The sequence below is a fragment of the Corapipo altera genome, unplaced genomic scaffold (genome assembly GCF_003945725.1).
Source record: "Corapipo altera isolate COAL_440 unplaced genomic scaffold, ASM394572v1 2b, whole genome shotgun sequence".
Classification (NCBI taxonomy): domain Eukaryota; kingdom Metazoa; phylum Chordata; class Aves; order Passeriformes; family Pipridae; genus Corapipo; species Corapipo altera.
Genome location: NW_020884874.1, coordinates 13,953,364 through 13,962,241, shown reverse-complemented (window position 1 = coordinate 13,962,241; position 8,878 = coordinate 13,953,364).

The following is an 8,878-nucleotide window of genomic DNA, read 5'->3' as shown; positions in this document are numbered from 1 at the left end:
ATAAATAATGAAGGATGTTTTGTAATGGGGATAATAAACTGTCAGTTGCATTTCTATAGCAGCAAGGCATATCAGCATTTGCCTTGTGGAAATATAACTATGTAGATTAGCAATAAATATTGTTGCACAATTTTTTGTGATCTATTATTTTTCTTTTTAATTGCTACAAACAACTAAAACACAGAACAGAAGGAGAGCTTTGGCATTCAGAGGGTTTGGGAGCCCTCTGTTCTTTTCAAGCTTTGGGTTGTAAGATTTTTACAGCCCTGTACAAAAGTGCTTTAGTTCATCCTCAGGGACTGATTTTCCAGGGAAGATGATTTTTTTGTCTCCCTGTCTATACAAGTACTACCCTGTAATATTTGTCAAGTACCGTTGCATTTTTTACAGTGGTGCCACATGAAGGCACTCATTCCCTGGCATATAGTTTTGCAACAAAAGAATATGCTTTCTCTACATAGGGATAAAACAGTTCAAAAAACTTTCTAAGTAGACTCCGAGACAGGATGCAGACTTTCTGAGCCAGTTGGTCCTTTCTCTTGACATAATTCAAATCTCCACAGTCCAAAAATGTAATTATCAATTCTATTGACTTCTGAAAGATCAGTCCCTAAAATAGAGTTAATGGTATTTAAGCATTGCGCGTGTGGCTACATATAAAGTGTAAATATAATTGTTTCCTCTCTTTCTTCAAATACACCTTCAGCAAGCTCATCAGGCAAACACAGACTACAAACTAGAAGCAGGTGTCTAAATTGCACCCATAGCACTGCAAGACAAAAAAGAGAAACATTTATCAGATATGGTTATCTGATAGGATGAAGAAGTAACAAGTAAGCTGAGAATATCTGAATGTCTTCCTTACATCTACCCTCTTTTATTTTAAAACTGTTGCCTACTCTGGTAACACACTAAAGGCTTTATGTCTCCCTCTCTGTATTGCTAATCAAAGAATTTGAGATGCTTCTAATTACAGACTTCTATAAAACTGAAAATTAACTATTGCTATAATTGATGGAATATTTTATCTCTCATCAGTGTGGGGTAATTTAAACCAGACTGTTATGTATATGTATTTCAGACAGTAATCAGTAAAAGCACCGATTTTAAGCATTTTATGTCAGCATGTATATTTAATACACATGAAAACATTGTATCTCCTCTAACTATTCCTAAGGAATCAGTCACTGTATTCTTCAGAATCTATTTCCTCTCTGCCAAACGAGATCTCCCTAGTGTGCCCTAAGTCAGTCACTGATGCTGCACCCTAACTCTAATAAATCCACTTCACCTTGCCCAAAGAACCTCAATTCTACATTTTACAGTAGGCATTGTGAAGAACATATATTCAGACCGCACCCCTGGGATAAAGTTGGGTTAAGCGGAGTGAAAAGGAAGCAGCAGTAGGGAAGCACAGTCTTTCTGATCCATCTGTTATATTTGAACCTTACTGTTGTACCAGAACATGATCTTGAGCTCATGATTCAGATTTTGCTGAACAAATGACTGGAACCAAAACTGCAGGGGTTCTCATTAAGGTATGGGAATTTTTCATGTGTATGATTTTTTTTCTCCTATTGGCATCATCAGACTAGCCTTGCTAGAGTCTAGGATTAAAATGAAGGACAGCTTGCACATAGTGGAGAAATACACTCTTATTTTAACTTGAGATGTATTGTTCTCAAAGATTGGGAGGGAAGGGTGCCTCTTAACAGAACAGACATCTTCAATGATGCCTAACCTGTCTCTCCATCCATTCAGCTTTTCCTTACAGATGCCATACTCTAATTTCACACGCTTGTCTGTGTTTCATTCAGACCTTTAGAACTAAGGGGAATATATGTCGTTTGCCTGTGGATGTTCCATCATGGCTGTATAAATTCCTGGGTTATAGAGGTATATAATTGTATTGATGGATTGGCAGATGGATCATGCTGCACCCAAGTGGGTACTGCAGCTTGGTAGTTGAAATTTCCACCTTTGCAAAGAAAAGAAAACCAAGTTTTTGAGAGCTATTAAGTAACAGATTTTTACAAAAATGAGGTCATGAGAAAACAGACTTTGGAGGTGGCTTTTTTTTTAAAGGTGAGTTCTATCAAGCCAGTGCTTCCACAAGAAATAGTGATACACAAGGAGTGGATGGACTCTGCTGAAAGACCAAACTAAAAGTAATTTCTTACTGACCTACTGCTAAAGGTGAGAGGGCAATACTGGGAAAGACTGGGAAAGACATTGTATGTTCTGCATTAAGGACACACTCATTTTCCTCTAGAGGCAAGTCTTCTTATCTGACCAACAGTATGTCTGTTATTTGATAAAATTCTGACCTGCTTTATAAAATGAATTTTCTAGGTAATCTTTTTTTTTTTCTGATATTAGTCAGTTTTTATTTTTAATAGTATTATAAACTACATCACAAATATGTCACTAATTTTCAATCCTGACACAAGTCTGTATGGTATAAGTTCTATACTCATACACATTACTTAAGAAAAGACATATCAGTGGAATGAGTTTTAAGGTTGCAAAATCAAGTGCCCAAATACTAGGAAATGCCAAAATTAGGGCTGCCTGACCAGCATTGCTTCCACTCACTTATATTTCTCTATAATTAAATTTCTCTATCACTGATCGTTGAACATGTGATGCAACATTCATTTTGTTAACAGAGATTCAGTATTTCTGCTTAGCAACATTGTTCAATAAGAGGCTTTATACATCTTTGTATATATCATTCAAATCACAAGCCAAAGACAACACAATTAATTTCTTTAAGGTTTTTCCTCAGGTAATGTTGTTATAACATTTTAATTCTTTCTACATATAGAAAAAAATCAATCTTCAGAACACTTCTGCAGGGTGAGATAAGGTGTGTTTTTCTTCTTAATAGATACTTGTTGAACTAACCAGAACTGCCCCTGAAACTTATTTGTCCTATGCAGATATGGCTCTTTCCTGTGGAGAGGGAAAAAAAACAACCAAAACCCACATGATTCTATAATTAATGTTAAGGGAATGAATAAGACTTGCATAGGCTATAGTCATAATGCTGGCATATCCTATTTTTTAAGAATATGATTTAATTAGACTAACACCTACTTTTGCAAGTAATTTTCTCCTTTTTCTTTTTAAATTAAAAATCTCAGAACTATGTCTTGTAAGGTTATATTTACTCATATATGAGTCATCTTCAGGGATGGGATCTTTTGATCGATAGCACAACACTATTTTAAAGTTAAAAAATTGAAAAATAGAGAAAGATTCCTTGCTGACAGCATTTTTTCTTTTGAACTATTTTTAAGTGAGGTGGACCTGTCACCAAGGCAGGTAGAGATACTTGCTTTATCAAAATTTTAACCATTTTCAAATAAAAACATTGAGACAAGATTCACAGTTTTCTTGGTAAAGTTTGTACAGAGGTATAGCTAAAAAAATTCTTTCAAGATTTTCTGGATGATTTTACTTTTCCCCCTAATAGAATTCCTAATAGTTCTGTGTGTGTCCCTGTGTGTTTACAAATAAATGTGTGGGGTTTTATTAAAAGATAATTTTGAAAGTGTGAGAAGCCCGTGGACTGGGATCCTGAGTCAGTGGCTCTGTGGTACTCCTAAAAACTTTTATTACTATTTCAAAGCTATCACTACCAGTGTAGCTGATGGCAAGTGGTCTCAAGACTTCCCAGTCGTATCAACCTTGAAATCTCTCTCCCTGTCTGAACTCAGCAGCATACTTCATCAAAGAAAGCCAAGGAGTAAGCATCAATAGGAAAAGTCTGTGTGGAATGCTTAGAAAGTGTGCGAATCCCACTGGTGTTCTGCAGGGTGGAGAGCACTCAAGCTTCAAGGTTATGTCAGGAGTCCTGTCAAGGATTGTATCCTGAAAAGAACTGTGTATTTATTTAACTCGATGCACTCTGAGTAGTTTCAGTTACTTAAAACAAAACATATGTACAAGGCCTCAGAAGTATACAGAGATCAGGCCTCAATCTGAAAACTGCAGAAAGCTAAAGGATGTTATGTAGTTGGTGCCCCTTATTAGAAAAACACTTTAAATTCCAAATTCAAACAGTGTTGTTCAAGATGATAGTCTTTCTGCCATGTCTCACTGGGAAAACAACCACTTGTGGAGTGGCAGTTTATACAGAAAAAAAATTAAATTACATTTTAATGGAAAGACCCAATTTCCTAGCTGCAGGAGATGTTGAGATGTGCAAACATTCTAATCTACTGGACATTAAGTAGTTTTAAAGCTTCACAGCTGCAGGAGTGTGAGGAAGAAACTTCCCAGTGAGCAAAAGAACAGTTTTCAAGACAGAAAAATAAAAAGCATGATTGTTTTCCACACTTATTTCTTTATTAAATAGGCAAACACAACAAATGAGCAATTATAGGACCAGACTCAAAATTAATTTCAAAGCAGTGTGTGACCACATATTAATCATAGTAGACCTTATATAAGTTTATGAAACAAATAGGTAGATCTACTAGCAGCAAATGCTGAAGGAAATCCAGCCTGTGCAAAACTGAAGACTCCAGAAGTGTGACTCTGGGTTAAAAGCCTGTTAGTGCTCATTTTTAGTGATGTGTGAGTGTTTCAGGCAGGTATAAAATTTAGGTTGGGCATGTTGCTGATTAGGAGATATAGCTGCACAAGTGCAAGTTGAGAAGAAAATGGACTGCGAGCAGCCCTGAGGAGAAGGACTTGGAGGTGTTGGTTAGTGAGAAGCTCAACATTGACCAGCAATATGCACTTGCAGCCCAGAAAGCCAACCATGTCCAGGGCTGCATCAAAAGAAACATGGCCAACAGGTCAAGGGAGGTGATTCTCCCCTCTACCCCACCCTCATGACACCACACCTGGGATACTGCGTCCACCTCTGGGACCCCCAACACAAGAAAGATGTAGAACTGTTGGAGTTGTCCAGAGTTGGGGTTATTCAGCCTGGAGAAGAGAAGGCTCTGGAGAAACCTTATAACAGCCTTTCAATACCAAAAGGGAGTCTACAAGAGAGCTGGAGAGGGACTTCTGACAAGGGCATGAAGTAACAGGACGAGGGACAATCTCTTCAAACTGAAAGAGAGTAGGTTTAGATTAGATATTAGGAAGAAATTCTTTCCTAATATGGTGGAACATTAGTGTGGTGGGACACTGGAACAGGTAATCTAGACGACTGGGTGGACTCCCCATCCGTAGAAGTGTTCAAGGCCAGGTTGGATGGGGCTTTGAGCAACCTAGTCCAATGGAAGATGTCCCTGTCCATGGCAGAGGGATTGGAACTAGATGACCTTTAATGTCCCTTTCAACCCAAACCATTCTAGGATTCTATAACTTTATTTCTGAAGGTGCAAAAGAAAGCAGTTTACTGCCATAGAAGAAGTTGTATAGTTCTTACATTGGTGTAATGAAACCTTTCAAACCAAGAAGCACTTACAGGCCCCAGTCGGAATAAATAAAGCAAGCCAAATTACTTGTCATATTCTATTTCACATTGCTAGACTATGGCATTTACTCAATGCTAGGCATTTACTCAAACACATGTTTTTTATAATGGAAGTATTTTACTCCAGAACTAAAGTTTTCATCTTTCCATATGGTCACTAAAAAAATAATATCTAATCTTTTGCTGTGACTACAAGAATACAATCACACATATCCATTGATATCTGTGCTTTTCTACACAGAAATTCACAGCTCAGGAAAAATAAACTGAAAGGAGAATGAAGAACTCCAACTGTATGGAAAAGAACATATAAAGAACACTGATGACTTAGAGAGATCATTAGAGAAGCAACAGTGTAAAAAAAAAATAATTCTTCTAACATGCATATTTAATTAACAAAGTGATATTGTACCTTAGTCACAATAAACTAAGTGATTTGTCATGTTTGCCTAAGCACTATCCCGGGCATAATTTTACCCATGGAACAACTGTAGGTTCAGCTATGAAACAATGTAAATCGAGAGTATCTCCAAGGATGAGATTTCAAATTGTTAATACTGAAAAATGCATTGCTACCACTAGTACATATTTTACAAAGCCTTAAACAACAACTTAATAAAAGGGTTTTCACCACTTAATTAGGATAGTTTTATGATCCAAGTCCCAATGAGTTTTCAATGTTTCTGAACAAAAATAGACAAAATGCTTTCCATTTTTAAAGTCCATAGCACAGACTAAAATCAGAGAGATCTAAATTTGAGAGACTTCTGTGATACTTTGCATTACAAAAGAAAGCAGTGAAGACATTTCCTTATATATTAAGTCACAGTGTCACTAACATTCAAGTCTCAAACTCTGTTGAGTATGATTCCAGTATAAATGCCCAGATACCACACACAGGTTTGAGATTAATCTCTTGGAATTTCCATTTGTTATTTGTCTTTGAACCTAAAACGCAAAAGCCTTTCTTTCAAACATTGTTTTTATGGATTTATTTTGCAATTGTTTCTTACAGGTCAATGGAAATTTTAATTATTACATTGATATGATAAGCACATTTTATCTAAAAATATGTCATCCAGTATCAGAGAATTGGTTAGTCATATTGTTGTGAGGGTAGGACAGTTGTGAGCTATTTCATTCCTTTAAAAAGTTAAAGGATTAACAAGTGTGAGCTCACAAAGTCTTGGCAAGGATTCTCTCTAACCTAAGTTAGAGCCATTTTGGCACTGAACGCAGCGTGGACTTGCCCAGGGCCATCAAACCCTGGAGGAAATATGAGCACATGTATGTGTGGAAAAAATGACAATATAAAAATGTTAGGGGCTGCAACTGGAAATGTAAAAGCTGGTAAAGGTGATTACAACATGAACATTAAATACTACAGCACAGTATGGATTTTTTTATTGAGACTACACATACTTCTTCCTTGTTTACTCTGTTACTGCAAGAATATGATAATTATGGGGAATTTTTTTCAATTTTTTAATAAGAAGAGGATTTTGTATGGTTAGTTTTTAGATTATTGTCACTGTACACAAATGTTGATACTTTTTGTTCTGTGGAATTTAGGAATCTTTTACGAAAAACATGTTTAGGAAGTCTTTCTACTATTTACAAGAGTACTTGAGGAACACTACATTGGTGACTGATGAGCAGAATATGAAAAGTTAACTCAGTTGCAGAGATGTAGTGGGATAGTAGAAGGCAGAAAATGGCAGCTGAAATAATAGATTCACAGTGTTCAATGCTGGCTATGAATATAAAATAATAACTATATTATAAATAAAATGATATGACTATAAAATAATTCATTCTGAACCTCTGGGTGTCATAAATAATTTATTTGCACCAAGTCACCCTTCAGTAGCTCAGTTATTGGTGCTTAATAAAGAATTAGATGCCTTTGACTAAAGCACAGTTTCTGACATTCACCCAGTTTTGAACTGGAGAAATGAGAAATGGGACTCTGATGTCTTTTGACTTTTCTTTTTTTCTTTTACTATTGATCTAGTCCATCTAGTTGTTAAAAATGGTTTTTTTCCAACCTTTTGAATTTGTCTGACTCCAGTTTCTAGACATCGTTTCTATTTTTTTTATCCCCTAGATTAAAGAACTCTTTCCTGATGAGAAAATGGCTAGAGAGAAGAATCTAGCAGAGCTGAACATTGTAAAACACTTTCTCTATTATATTCACAGCATAGAAAAAATGTGTTTCGGAGAGGCAATTGTGTGAGCTGGCACAGGCAGGACACAGGAACAGCCACAAAACCACAGATGAAGAGTAATTTTATTTTCATTACCTCGCCAGCTGAGGGGTCCCCACATGGGCAGAGGAACGCAAACAGTAATGCTGGCACCACAGAGCTCAGTCCATGCTAGAGAATCATTAAACCTGCTGGTTTTGCCAATATATCAGGGATTCATTCAAGCACAGTTTACCACAATGCTTTGATTTTTCCAGGAAACTTAAGCATATTTTATAGGGTGTCTCTACATCTATCACAGGTCTATATTATCTAAATATAGATGCACTACTTGTCCAGCATACAAGGCTAAAGAACAATTAGAATGATATATGGGGTTTCCTACATCCCAGTTGCATGTCACTTGACCATGTTTACAATCCTCCTAGCCAATTTTCCATTACCTTCCCAAAGTAATAAAAATTTTCACATCAACAGGGCAACTCTGCATGGAGACACTGCTTAAAACCAGCACCTTTTTATTGTATTCATATTTGTCTGCACTTTGATAATTAACAACTGTAATCAAGCAATGAAGAGTTTCAAGTATCTCATTGAAGTATTCTTCAACTCTTTCATAAATGCCACAATTTTATTATAGTATTTACTTTCCTTTCGAAAACTTTGGGTCCCTACATTTTATAAAAAAATTTACTAATGACTTCACAATGTCTCATACTGAATGAAACCACCTTGTATTCCTGCTTTCATTGTTGCATAATAATTTATGTCTTATCTGTGGTTCCCTAATAACACATTCAGGGTTCATGCTTTACCTAGTATTAAGATATTCTTCTTTTCAAAGTCCCTGATACTAAGACAAACACCAATTTTTTCAAGTTGTGGAATGGATATCTTGTTTCTAGGTATATACATTTACTTTAAACTGCAGAAAGAAGTCTAATATTCAAAAGGACCTGAACTAGCAATCAATCAGGAGGACTCTATGACCCATCCGCATTGTTCATTTGCCACTATAGTCACGTTAGTGTCATCTTGCAAATTTGTTTTGATTTCGTATTTCTTCTAGATCATTGATCAAAATGTTGAGTTGCATCAGACCTGATATTATATATAGTGCATATAGAAACCAAATAACTTTGTTGTATTATAACTCTTTATTAGTTTTTGTGATATATCCACCTGCTCTATTAAATCCTAATTAATACTCCATATAGTTCTGAATGATAAT